General features: G+C 36.3%; 1 protein-coding gene and 1 non-coding gene across 8 annotated transcripts in view; both read left to right on the top strand.

Annotated features, from left to right (window-relative positions):
* LOC106673148 overlaps window positions 1–13,415 on the top strand; it is a 472,569-nt gene that overhangs the window by 305,717 nt on the left and 153,437 nt on the right. The gene's annotated exons all lie outside the window — the stretch shown is intronic.
* Window positions 643–716, top strand: Trnai-aau. Its single transcript has one exon. It is a non-coding gene; the product is annotated as a tRNA-Ile (tRNA).

Here is a 13,415-nt window from a genome sequence, read left to right as displayed (position 1 = left end):
ATTCGCGTCGGGTGTTGCGGAAGTGAACGGATTAGTTCAATTCAGGTTCTATTATTCGTATATCAACCAGACAAAAAGGAAACTCGTTTTTTGTGAGGTAACTTGATTCCTGATATTTGCATAAGTTTCGAAATACGCTTTGATAAATAAAGTAGTTTTATTTATAAGAATGTAGTATGTTTTAGACTACTAAGGGCCATTATTAAGTTTAGCTATTTCCTTTTATTGAAGTTCATGGATGAGCCTGTAGTTACTATGGATGAGAATTCTGACGAGTAAGTCCGAAATCCTTGTCAGAACAAGGCGGTTACATTGTGCGCGTTTTCTGATAGTCACTACGTCTCTGTCTCCCAGCAAATTGGACGAACTTAATAAGTTTTATTTTCTTGAAAGTCCATCAGTTAAGCTGTTGTTGATACGTGGTGGGAAAACAAAGCATGTTAAACATTTATTTTCCACAAGGGGCGAGAAGGATGAGTTTCAAACTTATTACAAGTCCCTTAAAAAAATGCGTATTAATTCATATATGTTTAGCGGTCATAATTTACCATATTAATTATAATGAAATTTGAAAAATGGCAAAAAGATGGAACATCCGAACGATTGTGGGTTGCGATGGGGGGAGTGTCTGAGGGGATTGAAGTCACGATAGCTTAAGTGGTTAGAGCACCGGCGTAATGAGCCCGAAGTCGTGGGTTCGAATCCCGCTCGTGACAATAATTTTTCGCCTCAACCAAAAACCTTAGATAAAAAGAATTATCCATTAGAATAATTAATATTGCCAATTATGACAACTAACCAAATATGGCTTATTGTTAGTGTTGATTTCTTAAGAAACTTTCTCCCATTTTGGCGGAGAAATATCTCTGTTGTGATATTTTTTGTCGTTCATGTCCCGTAAAACACCGATTCTTAAAAACAAGACTAATCAGTTAATCTATATCCATGGTGATATTATCTATATCCAAAACTGGGTAAAATTGAACGCTCACATTGTTCTGACGACATCGTGCGTGTTCTGACCTGCACTTCGCTGCCAAAGTAAACACTCTTAGGACAAACAAGTATCTGACAAACACGCTAGAACTCGTCAGAACAAAATTTCGTTATCCATACTAACCGTAGTCTAAGGCAGCCCTATGCCATCCTGACGTACCTAAACTCGCCGGAATGGCCTTTCCTAACGAACGATTGTTATTCTGCGATTCTGATTCATAACATCATTTTTTCCATACTCTCTTGATCGCTTTTTCTGGGTTGGTTTTTTTCACCTCGAAAGGCAGTCGATCCCAATTCCTCATTCTATCAGAAAAGAAGGTGGTACTTGGAACTTGATAGTAGACCATTTCCAAGTTCACGTGTAATCCCGGTCATGTATGGATCCAAAGCGGAAATTACATTTCACCTGTCAAACAATTTATCAATAGTTGCGTTAAATTATTAGACGCACAATTTTGTCTCCACAGTGCGACAGGTCCCATTTGTTTCTCGACAATAAAGTACGTCAATAATCCATTCGGTTCGCGGATCATTGCACTAATTTGGGCTCTTAAGATCTCGCTTTGACTTTAACAAGGGGACGCCTTGATTGATGGTGTGCCAAAATGGAAATTAACGAGGAAATCCTGTCCGTCTTGGGACGAAGTTGGATGCACAAAACATAATAAAATTTGTGAAATTACCCAGGGGGAATCAGCGAGTCGTGGAAGCCGGGATCTAATCGATCATCCACGGTCCGTCCGTATGCCGTCTCCGTTCATCCCAATGTAGTTTCTATCGGCTCTTTTCAACGTGTTCTGTGATCCTCTTAACCGTTAATCGGCAATCAGATCGACGCCCAACACGGCGAAACGTTTCGACCGCGGTTTCGAACGGGGATGCACAAATCGTGCGAAAGGGGCGGAATTGTATCCGGCCGAAAACACAAAGAGCCGAAGCGTACGGGATTTCACGCTTCGCTCGCCCGAAAATACAAAATTAACCCCGGAACGTAATCCGACAGGCGGCATTATATTTCAACTGATTTAAAATTATATAGCGATAGAACCGCTCGCATTTTATTTAATCAACCTTCATTCTCGAGATTCTCTACTTCCGGGGTGGTGATTAATGGAATGGCGGAAAACTTCGCCCATTCCACTCGATCGCTCTAGGATTGCTTTTCAAGTTGAACAACTGAAGCTGGGTCTCATGTTTACCGTTTTGTCGGTCCTGGTTCACGGGAGTTCTTCAAAGCAATCACTGTTAGAACGTGTCTGCACGAACTGTTATTGCCAGCGACCAGTTTGGCCCAGATCGACTTCTTGGGACCCGATCACCTTGCGACTGGTGTTACGGTATTACATAAGAGTCCGTGTTTTCTACTACGGCCAATCTCTACAAAATATTTCTTTTAATTTATAATCGCGGTATCTTCTTCAAATAAATCTTGATTATTATAAGCCAACAAGTCAAAAATCTAAAACACGTTTTCCTTACATTGTCCATGGCAAAAACCGCTTTTTCCTAAATTGTCCTCCTAACATTCCACCAATTTTAGGCCATTTTCTCCTATAGTAATCAGACTTCGCGTGTTCTTTCGCCTCGTTCACGCGAGAGTTTAAAACGTCGAAGAAATACAGAAATATTTTGATTCTTTCACAACCAGACAGGTAACTTCAAGTTCCGCTTTTTCACCCATTCGCCATTAATCCGTAAGTTTTTTTTGACGGTTTACACGCCAGAATTTTGCTATGTTGAGCCGGAAGCGCGTCTGATTCTTGTACTTCCCTGGATGTACCCTCTAATCATTGCCATTGGAGTTTTAAAACTACACTCAGAGGCAAAAAAAAGTGTCATTATTTTTATTAAATAAGTGCAAGGGTTATAATTTTTATTTTTTGTGCGGTGATTAGTGACCATTAGTCTATGATTATTCGGAAATCGTGAGATGCGGTCTGGTGTGACGTAGGTTTCATAAAAACACTTTATTTATCGTGCCAACGTTTCGATCTGTATTGAGATCATCTTCAGGGCCTGGGATTTACAAACATCCTACATGTCTTTGTTAAATTTAAACAATGTTGTAAATCTCAGGCCCTGAAGACGATCTCAATCTACGGTCTAGTGTGACGTAGCATACCGCATCTCACGATTTACGAATAATTTATTTTTTATTGGTTACCGTATTTTTTTTGGATGGATGCATATTATAGGGAAGGAGACGATTATTTATGCGTATGCGTATTGGGGGGAGGGTATCGTGAAAAAAGCCAGAGGCGACGGTGGGAATCGAACTAACGACCGTATTCGAGCCGAGAGTCTCACACGCAAACCACCCGGCTACCGCGGTCCCCTAATTGTTTAACGTACATTTTAAAAGAAAAATATGATATAGCTAAATAAAAAATTAAACTGAGTGAAACAATTTTACTAAATTTTCCTATAGCATGTAACTTTGAAGAAAAATCAACAAAGAAGAGATTGACTAGTCCAAGATTTATTTACAAAATCCAGTTGTAAAAAATGGGAGACTGTTTAATTTACCCCTAATCATTTAAATCGGACCAAATATTGTTGTACGATAATCAATGGATGATTGTCTAAGATATAATTATACGGGTATACAATTATAATTATAATTTATTATAATAACTATAATTATTAGCTTATAATATGGGGTAACAATTATATTATATTATTATTAAAGGGGGCCACTTCTTTACCTCGCAGGGTATTAACGGGTTTCAGTTTATGATAAGGTTACTATTTTCTTCAAAACGTTTATTTTTTTATTATTATTATTTTTTTTATTGGATTTTCTATACTCACTCCTTATTACAGACTTGTATAAATGATGTAAGAGTATAATATATAAAATATTTTAATGTGGTCAATTTTTTGTGGAACAGAGCATATATATTTAGTAATACAATTTATTTATTACATTATTATTATTTTTGTACTTATTTTTTTATGAGGGTTAGCAACAGCAGAGGTCGTATAAACCCTCAGGGTGCCGGTGTTTTTGTAAAAAGCCCATTTGTAAGTATGTTGGGATCGAATGCAGGGCAGCTGGGTTCGAACCCGGGACCTTCACCTTACAGTGATGAGCTCCGCGTCAATGCCTAAACCACGGCGCCCCCTTTATTAACTTGTCAAATACTACCATCTAACAGCTTTATACTCAATAATAAATATGATAACAAAAATAAATACATTTAGCTCCACTCATTAGTTAACTATGTCCAAGTCGTAATGGGGAGCGTCTTACTATAAGAGCCATCCGAAAATGTTGGTGCCCCAGGTCTCTGTCTTGTCACCATAAAATAACTGCTTAACAAAAACACCTACTGATAGTTTATACATTCCCCCCCAAAATGAAAATACGTATCTTACAATATGTAAAAACAAATCAAGTATTTAAGTATACATAGGAATCTTTTGGTTGTCTCGAAAATGATAAAACAACGCGTACTTGGAAAAAAAATTGTCGTTTTGTTTCTCTTATAATCTTTACTTTTGCTACCCTCTCATTTAATATTAAATAATCAATCAATTAAAAGAATTAACAAAAATCTTACAATTAATTAAGGTTTTCAGTTGAGATAAAAAAGTCAATGGCATGAGAAGGATTCGAATGGCAAAAAAGGAGGGAATATTCAAAAGGCGTGGTTGAGATGGGAGGTTGGTGTCCGAGTGGATCGAGGTCACGATAGCTCAAGTGGTAGAGCAGCGACGTATCAAGCCGAAGATCGTGGGTTCGAATCCCGCTCGTGCCATTGACTTTTTTATCTCAACTGAAAACCTTAATTAATTGTAAGATATTAATTGGTCAAGCGGACCACGAAATTAGTGAATTTAATAAGTTTAAAATCATTTATACTTCACTAAAGCTCTCCGTGGCCATTTCATTTGTCGCCGAGAATCAAATTGATTACACGACATTTGAAAAATGGCAAAAAAGGAGGGAAAATTCAAAAGATGTGGTTGAAATGGGAGATTGATGTCCGAGTGGATCGAGGTCACGATAGCTCAATTCGTAGAGCAGCGGCATATCAAGCCGAAGATCGTGGTTCGAATCCCGCTCGTGCCATTGACTTTTTTATCTCAACAAAAAACCTTAATTAATTGTAAGATATTAATTGGTCAAGCGGACCACGAATCTAATGAATTTAGAAAGGAATTAACAAAAATGGTTGAGAAATGTGAATTTGAAGATTTCTTTCTTGGTTAAATCTATTTATTCGTTAATTTATAAATATAATATTGGCCGCAAAGTTGTAGCGATAAAACATACCACAATTTACTTTTAACCGTAGCCACCAACCTCCAAGTATATACGGTAACCAATCCTGCTTACTCGTCAATACCGTTGTTTGCTAGCTATAAGACTTCCGATTAGATTCAAAACTGACTAGGCAAACCCAGTTTTCGGAAGTTTCTAAAGAATAAATCACCCCATCCATAAGAGTTAAAACCTATTTCATCATAACACGGCCAAAATGGCTTCAATGATGTCAAATATGGAACTCGGCCTTCAACTCCCAGATAAAACGAGTGCAGACGTTCCAAAACTGGAGCAGCATGTTACACGGGGATTCTACACTATGTCAAGATATACAGGTTTTGCAAGTAGATGAACGATTACGTAATAACTATGAAAGTGTGTACTATAAGGTGAAGTTCTGCTAGAGAGTGGTTGTTCCTTCCTACTTTTTTTCCAGTCAAGAGCCTTTTCATTTCGTATGTTTCCTTTTCTTTTATTATTATTTCATTCTCAAAGTAATAACAGAGAAGACCATATTTTAAGTTTAGTTTGTTTTATTAAATTAAATAAAAAGGGCGTATTTTTTATTAATTTATTTGATTTGATTTTTTTTAAATTACGTTAATTAGTCTCGTCACAAAAAATTACACTTACTAACGAACTCCATTTATGCAAAATATCCCCTTTTTAGTAGGTTATGTTTAATCTTTTGGAACATAAGTGTGACATTAACATTTAAAAGTTAATAATTCAGAAATCGTGAGATGCGGTCTGGTGTGATGTAGGTTTCAGAAAAACATTTTCTTTGTCGTGCCAACGTTTCGATCTTTATTGAGATCATCTTCAGGGCCTGTGATTTACAAACATTGTTTACATTCAACAAATGCATTTAGGATGTGGAAAAGTGAATTTATACAATGCAAAATATATTTATTATATTCAATCAAAGTATTTCTAACAATGTTTGTAAATCCCAGGCCCTGAAGATGATCTCAATAAAGATCGAAACGTTGGCACGATAAAGAAAATGTTTTTCTGAAACCTACATCACACCAGACCGCATCTCACGATTTCTGAATAATTATCGATTAATGGTCACTAATCACCACACTTTTAAAAGTTATTTTGTATTTCTCTGTAAAACATAATCACTCTTTGCAGGGGGTCTGTCTTTGCGCTCTTCGTGCAACACGTTTCAGGGTTGATTACATTCCAATTGTACATTCAACACTACTGTAATGTATGAATATGTAATAATGTTAATAAAAAATAAACACATAAAAACAATACCCAGTTCTTTGAAGACCAGGCGTATTGATGGGTTTGGGCATGAAAGAGCTTGATCTAAAAAGCCCTTACGCCGGACTGGAAAGCAAAGTAAATCGACGATTTACAAAAAGAAAGGCCTTCGCAATTCCGATGAACTCGGCCTGCCTTTTCATGAGTGTTCAATTTAGGTTGCCAGCCAAGGTCCATCTCAAAGAAAAGCACTTCAAAGATCAATGTGTAATGTTTCTATCACTCCATTGAATAATTTTATAACGACCGTGTAAACAGCATTTCGAGACGCATTACTTGGTCACGTAGTTGTTTTTGCAAATTGTACAAAATCGAAAAAAAATTTTAATACCGCGAATAAACCGAGGGAAGGCACGTTTCTCGGTCGCGTGGAGAACTCGTCCTTGCGGTTCCCACGAAGACGCTTATGCTGATGCAACGCCTTTCCTCATCAGAGTTGACCCGAAAAATTGCGTGGGCCCGTCTGGCCTCACTGTTACGGCGGTTATCCAAAAATCTCGAAGTAATCACTACCAGTTAGCGTTTAATAAAACAAACGTATCAGGTTTCATTAGCAGAGTATCCGTCAAGTCGGTTTTGAGGTAACCGCCTCCTCGGTAAACAAAATTCGGACCGAGACGTCATGAATATCTTAAATACAATCTGTCGGAAAGTGTGCTCGGGTGGGAGATTGGTTCCGTTAGTTTGCGAAACAATCAATCAAATCCCGTAAGGATTGGTTTTCATGAATACCAGCGTCGTGGAGAATAGGGTGGAATAAATGTTTAAAGCCGAAACCCTCAGTAAAAAATAATAATGTTGGCGTATAATGTAAATGTAAACTTTCGACAAGACGAATAATGTGAACTATGAAAAACATTTATATAACATTTGAAAAGCAAAAACTGTGTATTGAAATATTACTTTCACCAGCGCTTTCGGAAGAGCCTTTCGTGTTTTATGCGTTTCTCCTTTCTGGAAGAATTCTGCTCTTGTGAATTATAAATTGAATCTTACCGTACATCACCACAACCTACAGGGAATACCATTAGACCCCCGTTAACATTTCTTCGGGATATCAGGTTCGTTTAAGAATTCAGTCGTAGCCACACTGTTCGCGTTATTTATGCCGAAGAGCCTTTCTCACAAACGCATCTCTACTGAGCATATTAATATTGAAGTGTAATCGGTTTAGTTTCCGGGGGAGGGGCAAAAAACGTTATTTTTGTACTGATCGTACCGTTTATGTATTAAAAAAAATATCCCATATAAAAAAATCTGAGGTATAGAAGCACCTGACGAAATTTTGTCGCACGCGTAGCGAATCATGGCGTATAACACTAAAGTTGTATTTTTACGGTTTGTTACATTCCAGTCGTCATAATAATATTGGCCTTCTAAAGTCTGTATTTTATCTTAGATTTTGTACATGAAAATTTGTATCGATAAACTATTTGACCTATCTTCGCCCAGGCATCTTCAACGCTTCGTCGTCGTTATAAGTAGGGTGAGGCAAGTCGTCACTGATCAATGACCTTATTGTGTAATTCAAAATAAACCCCAACAATTGGTTTATCACCCCGCAGACGTAAAGGAGAAATCGCAAATTGCAAAATAGTTTTGTGTGATCTCGCCTTGCTTATAAACCTGACGTCAACCCAGATGGCCAGAAGATGGCGAACACAGAAACTCCTCTTGCAGGCAAAAACAGAGAGGATACACTGGCCGATCGAACTAAACACTGGTACACGCCCGATGCAACGCCATGCGACGCTACCCGACGAAAATCCGAAGTCCATTCCACATGTGCCCGATGCTATGCTACCCTACTCTACGCTCTGCGATCCCCGCTGTCCAGATTTTCGTCGAGTCACATCGAGTACAGTCGAAGACAAAAGAACCGGACATTCATATTTTTATTCAAACTACATGTATTATTTCCATTATATTAATTACAAGATACGTATTTTAATATAAACCAAATTAACCGAGATCAAAAATACAAAAAAACTAACAAAAAACAAAATTAATGGTTGAATAGATCAAAACACCGGAATACCATTTTTTGATATAATGTATTTAACTAATAATTTATTACATGGTTGTGCTCATAAAATTTAACTAACAATTTATGTCATGGTTTTGCTCATAAAATTACACCATTTTTGTCATGTAGTCAGAACCGGACACTCATATTTTTTGTAGTTTATTTCGAACTATGTATATGTAATTTTGTCGTTATATTAGTTACAACATTCCTATTTTAATGTTAACCAAATTAAACGATATCAAAAATTCATAAGTTTTTATAAAAAATATTTAATTATGATGGTTAGGCAAAAAAATTATCAAAACATCGGAATTACTTTATTTAAAACAATTACGTTTAACAACCAATTTATTACATGGTTTTACTCATAAAATTTAACTAACAATTTATTTCATGGTTTTGTTCATAAAATTACACCATTTTTGTCGAGTAGAGACAGAACCGGACACTCATATTTTTTGTAGTTTATTTCGAACTATGTATATGTAATTTTGTCGTTATATAAATTACAACATTCCTATTTTAATGTTAACCAAATTATAAGTTTTTATAAAAATTATTTAATTATAATGGTTAGGCAGAAAATTTATCAAACCACCGGAATAACTTTATTTAAAACAAATACGTTTAACAAACAATTTATTACGTGGTTGTGCTCATAAAATTTAACTAACAATTTATGTCATGGTTTTGCTCATGAAATGGCACCATTTTTGTCGAGTAGCTTCAGAAGAGGACACTCCTATTTTTTATAGTTTTTTTTTTTTTTTCGAACTATGTATATGTAATTTTGTCGTTAAATTTATTACAACATTCCTATTTTGATGTTAACTAAATTTAACGAGATCAAAAATTCGTGAGTTTTTATAAAAATTATTTAATTATGATGTTTAGGCAGAACATTTATCAAAACACCGGAATAACTTTATTTAAAACAATTACGTTTAACTAACAATTTATTACATGGTTGTGCTCAAAAAATTTTACTTGGCTCAAAATAGTGCATTAAATACAAAAGAGACGTTGCGATTGTGATAGTGATTATTGTGATACACGCTGTGTGACGTACGTGACTGCGCTTGACTTCGCATAGATGTGCACACGCTACCAAAACGCGACAAGGCGTCGCATAGCGTTGCATCGGGTAAGGTGTTCCCGGCTTAAAGGTTGATCATCCAACCGTCAGACCCACGATAAAAACTCTCACAGGTTAAAATATACTCGAATGATCTTGTTTTCTTCGAATTTGCTTCTAAAGTAATGAATGTATGTTACTAAGCTGTAGAATTTTATGAACGGCGTTACATGAAAAGAGGAAATTTATTTAATCGGTCAGCTTTTGTAGATAAAAGAGGTCCCCCATAGGGTAAATCCCCCAACCTTTCTTCAAAAGGCTCTTGAGCTTTTTCCCTTTAAATAACAATCTGGAGACAATCTTTAAAAAAAAATATTTTCCTTATCCAACGGCTTGTCACGTAACCTCTTATTCAAACATCAAAGTACTTTTTCCTCCCTAGGGGGAAAAGGAATCCCAATGTTTATTCGTATACAGATGATTATTTATGAGTATCCCGATCCGGGTTGGGTCGAGTCCGACACGCAAGTCATTATGCGTAGTCGGGCCAATTTAAATGTTGATGGAAGCACTGTCGGACCCGACGCCCTTCAATTTTTGTTTGTTGGAAATATACGATCTGATTTTGCAAAAACTGCACACAAATCAATAAATTCGAGAGTGATCCTAATATATGAAATATTAAAAAAAGGAAAGAGGGCCGAGGTTTTACACTTTAAATTTTCTATGAGAATGTGATTATGCAAAAATTTGAAAATGTATTGTAAAATTGGCCGGTTTCACAAACGCACTGAGTAGTTCCATGTCTAATCTTTAAGCCCTGATTAAAGCACCTTTTAGCATGACAAGAACAGCTTCACCTCTTTTACTTTTCTTTTAAAACGTAACAGCGTTATTTGTGTATGTTGTTCAAAAATATTCATAAATAAAGGAACGAAAAGAGAAAGTTCTAATGGTTTTTTTCAATTCAAAAATTCATATTTGGCATCAACTTAGAACACGATAAGCAGACAGTTGGACACCGATTTTTGAGACGGACTGTATAAACATTTATTTCGTCCAGAAAAACATTTTCTGGAAGACTCAGCAATGGGTTTAGTATTAACTGGTTTAGTAAACAAACCATTCGTGGTTTACGATTGTTGATGGGTTCTAACGGGGGATAGAACCCGAATCATGTTTATTTTCAAAAGCACATCGAATATTGTGATCTAAATCATTTACAAGATGTAAAACAAAATGATCCGCTTGATCCGTGATTTTCAATGCCTTCAAAGTACGAACAGACGTAGTATGAACTTTCAAAAATTTTTCAATTACTTACATTGCACAAATGTTATCTATATACATAAATGATATCTAGATATAACGGATTTAACATCGCCCACCACTAACGTTTTCAGATATTGAAATTTCTGAATGATAATCTATAGCTTTTCCTTTGAACTACAGTCAAACAGTTACAGAAGCATGGCCGTTCAGTTCGACCAGAAAACTGAGCTATTTCAAATTTAGGCAAGTAATCACTGTGAAACCTGACGGGCAGTAACCAACGGCTCTTCTTTTTTGGTTAATTTTATATAGAATGCCTTCGCCGAAAAAATCATATCTTCAAATAAAGTTTGAACTTCCTTTACTTAAATGATAAACGAAGGATGGCCATTTTTTGAATTAAATGTTATCGTTCTACTCTGAATATCCGACAAACCTTTCTTCTAGTGTAGAAATGTGTTGTGTTTAGTGACCGTTACTTAATGATTATTTGTAATTGTCGTTAGATGTGTTCTGGTGTGACGCAGGGTTTAGAAAAATATTTTCTTTATCGTGCCAACGTTTCAGTCTTTATTGAGATCACCTTCAGGGCTCAAAGTGTTCAGAGTGCCCCCATGTTCCCCGTTCTTCACTTCACTTGGGCACTCTCAACACGACACACAAGAATGGCACAATTACGCAGAAAACAAACACTTTAAGCCTGAAGATGATCTCAATAAAGATCGAAACGTTGGCACGATAAAGAAAATGTTTTTCTAAAACCTACGTCACACCAGAGCGCATCTCACGACTTCCAAATAATCTTTCTTCTAGTGTACACAATTGTACCAATATGGTACAAACGATTGTACATAGTAACTCGACATTGTTTTGCACTAGACCAATATAAATTGCCCAGTGGCGAAACTCTTTTTCATCTGAGAATGTAATGTTTTAAATTCAGTTTCTATGTCGCTTTTGGGAGGCATACTAACTTTATAAGGTTGTACTAAGTTCTATTAAAGAAGTTTGGAAACGCTAAAACAGAATTTTGTACCACCCTTATGGCAAAGACCTTGTTAGTACTAAATAATTGTTTATCATATTTCTATTATGTTATTGAACAGGAAAGGTGAAACTCATTCCCTCCTCTTAACACATCTAGCCTGCCAAACCCGTGCCGGTAAGTTACCGGTGATGTGTACCAATGACTAAGCTTACCTGTAGATTTAGGAACCCAAATTGGAACCCTTTCACGGTCCCATCTAATTCATTTATGTTAAATGCAATTTTATCGCTGGGACCAAAATTATGCTTGGTAATGTGGTCTGTATGTTGTTAAAATAAATGTCATTTCAATATTTTATTACAGTCTGTAATTCTTGGTTGTAATATGTAATTTGATGAACATAGATATATTTACAGATAATTACATATTTACATTGCGGGGAGCAGATGATCAATATTATTCTCCCACTTCCCTTAACTGAATAAACTTCACTGTCTACTCCTTAAAGAGGAGATCGCGGGGCCATTTCCTCTTGTGACGCCTTGAGAGATTGTATGGATGTGTTCCGTTTAACTACGTTTCGGCGTGACTATTGTTGTGATAGGGGGATTATTGTGGAACTTGGTAAATTTTTGATTAATCATGTTTTGGACAAATGGGATTTTAAAGTCGTTGTGGACGGTGGTATTGGAGACATAATATGTAACTTTTATAATAATTCTATTCCTTAGGTCCAAATTCGTTGTAGGAGCGTTTTGTAAATTGTAAGTTTGTTTTTCTTCGATAGTTTGGATTAGATAGTAAACCGTTGCGTCTGTTTAAGTCTTGTGGTTTCCGTTGTATATGCTGATTCCACGTTGGGCTGGTAAAATAAATAAATAGAATGTAAAAAAAGAAAGGGAAGAGAGTGAATACAAAAAGATTTCGATACCAGTTGTATCTTTCATAGCCTAGCCGGACCCCACGATGTCCATCTGATTCCGACTTTTGATATCGAAGATGGCGATTTCGGCTTAATTTAAAGGTAACGACATCCTAGCAACCATGTGCTTTCACGGCTTGGCAACAACTCGCGGACCGGACGACAACTAGACGCTGAAGCCAGAAACACACTTACCCGATGCTACGCCATGCGATGCTACCCCATGCTACCCGACGCAAATCCAAACTCAGATTTTCCATAAGGTTGCATTACCCCCGTGCACATCTACCCGATGCTATGCCACGCTAACCTACCCGACGCTCTGCGATCCCCACTGTCCAGATTTTCGTCGGGTCGCATCGAGTACAGTCGAAGACAAAAGAACCGGACACTCATATTTTTATTCAAACTACATGTATTATTGTCGTTATATTAATTACAACATACTTATTTTAATATAAACCAAATTAACTGTGATTAAAAATTAATTAGTTTTTATTTAAAAAATTAATTTTAATGGTTTGGTAGAAAATTAATCAAAACACCGGAATACGATTTTTTGATATAATGAATTTAACTAAC

This window comes from Cimex lectularius, unplaced genomic scaffold (assembly GCF_000648675.2).
Source record: "Cimex lectularius strain Harlan isolate CLEC.00 unplaced genomic scaffold, Clec_2.1 scaffold276, whole genome shotgun sequence".
Lineage (NCBI taxonomy): Eukaryota > Metazoa > Arthropoda > Insecta > Hemiptera > Cimicidae > Cimex > Cimex lectularius.
This window is presented reverse-complemented; position numbering and strand designations above follow the sequence as displayed.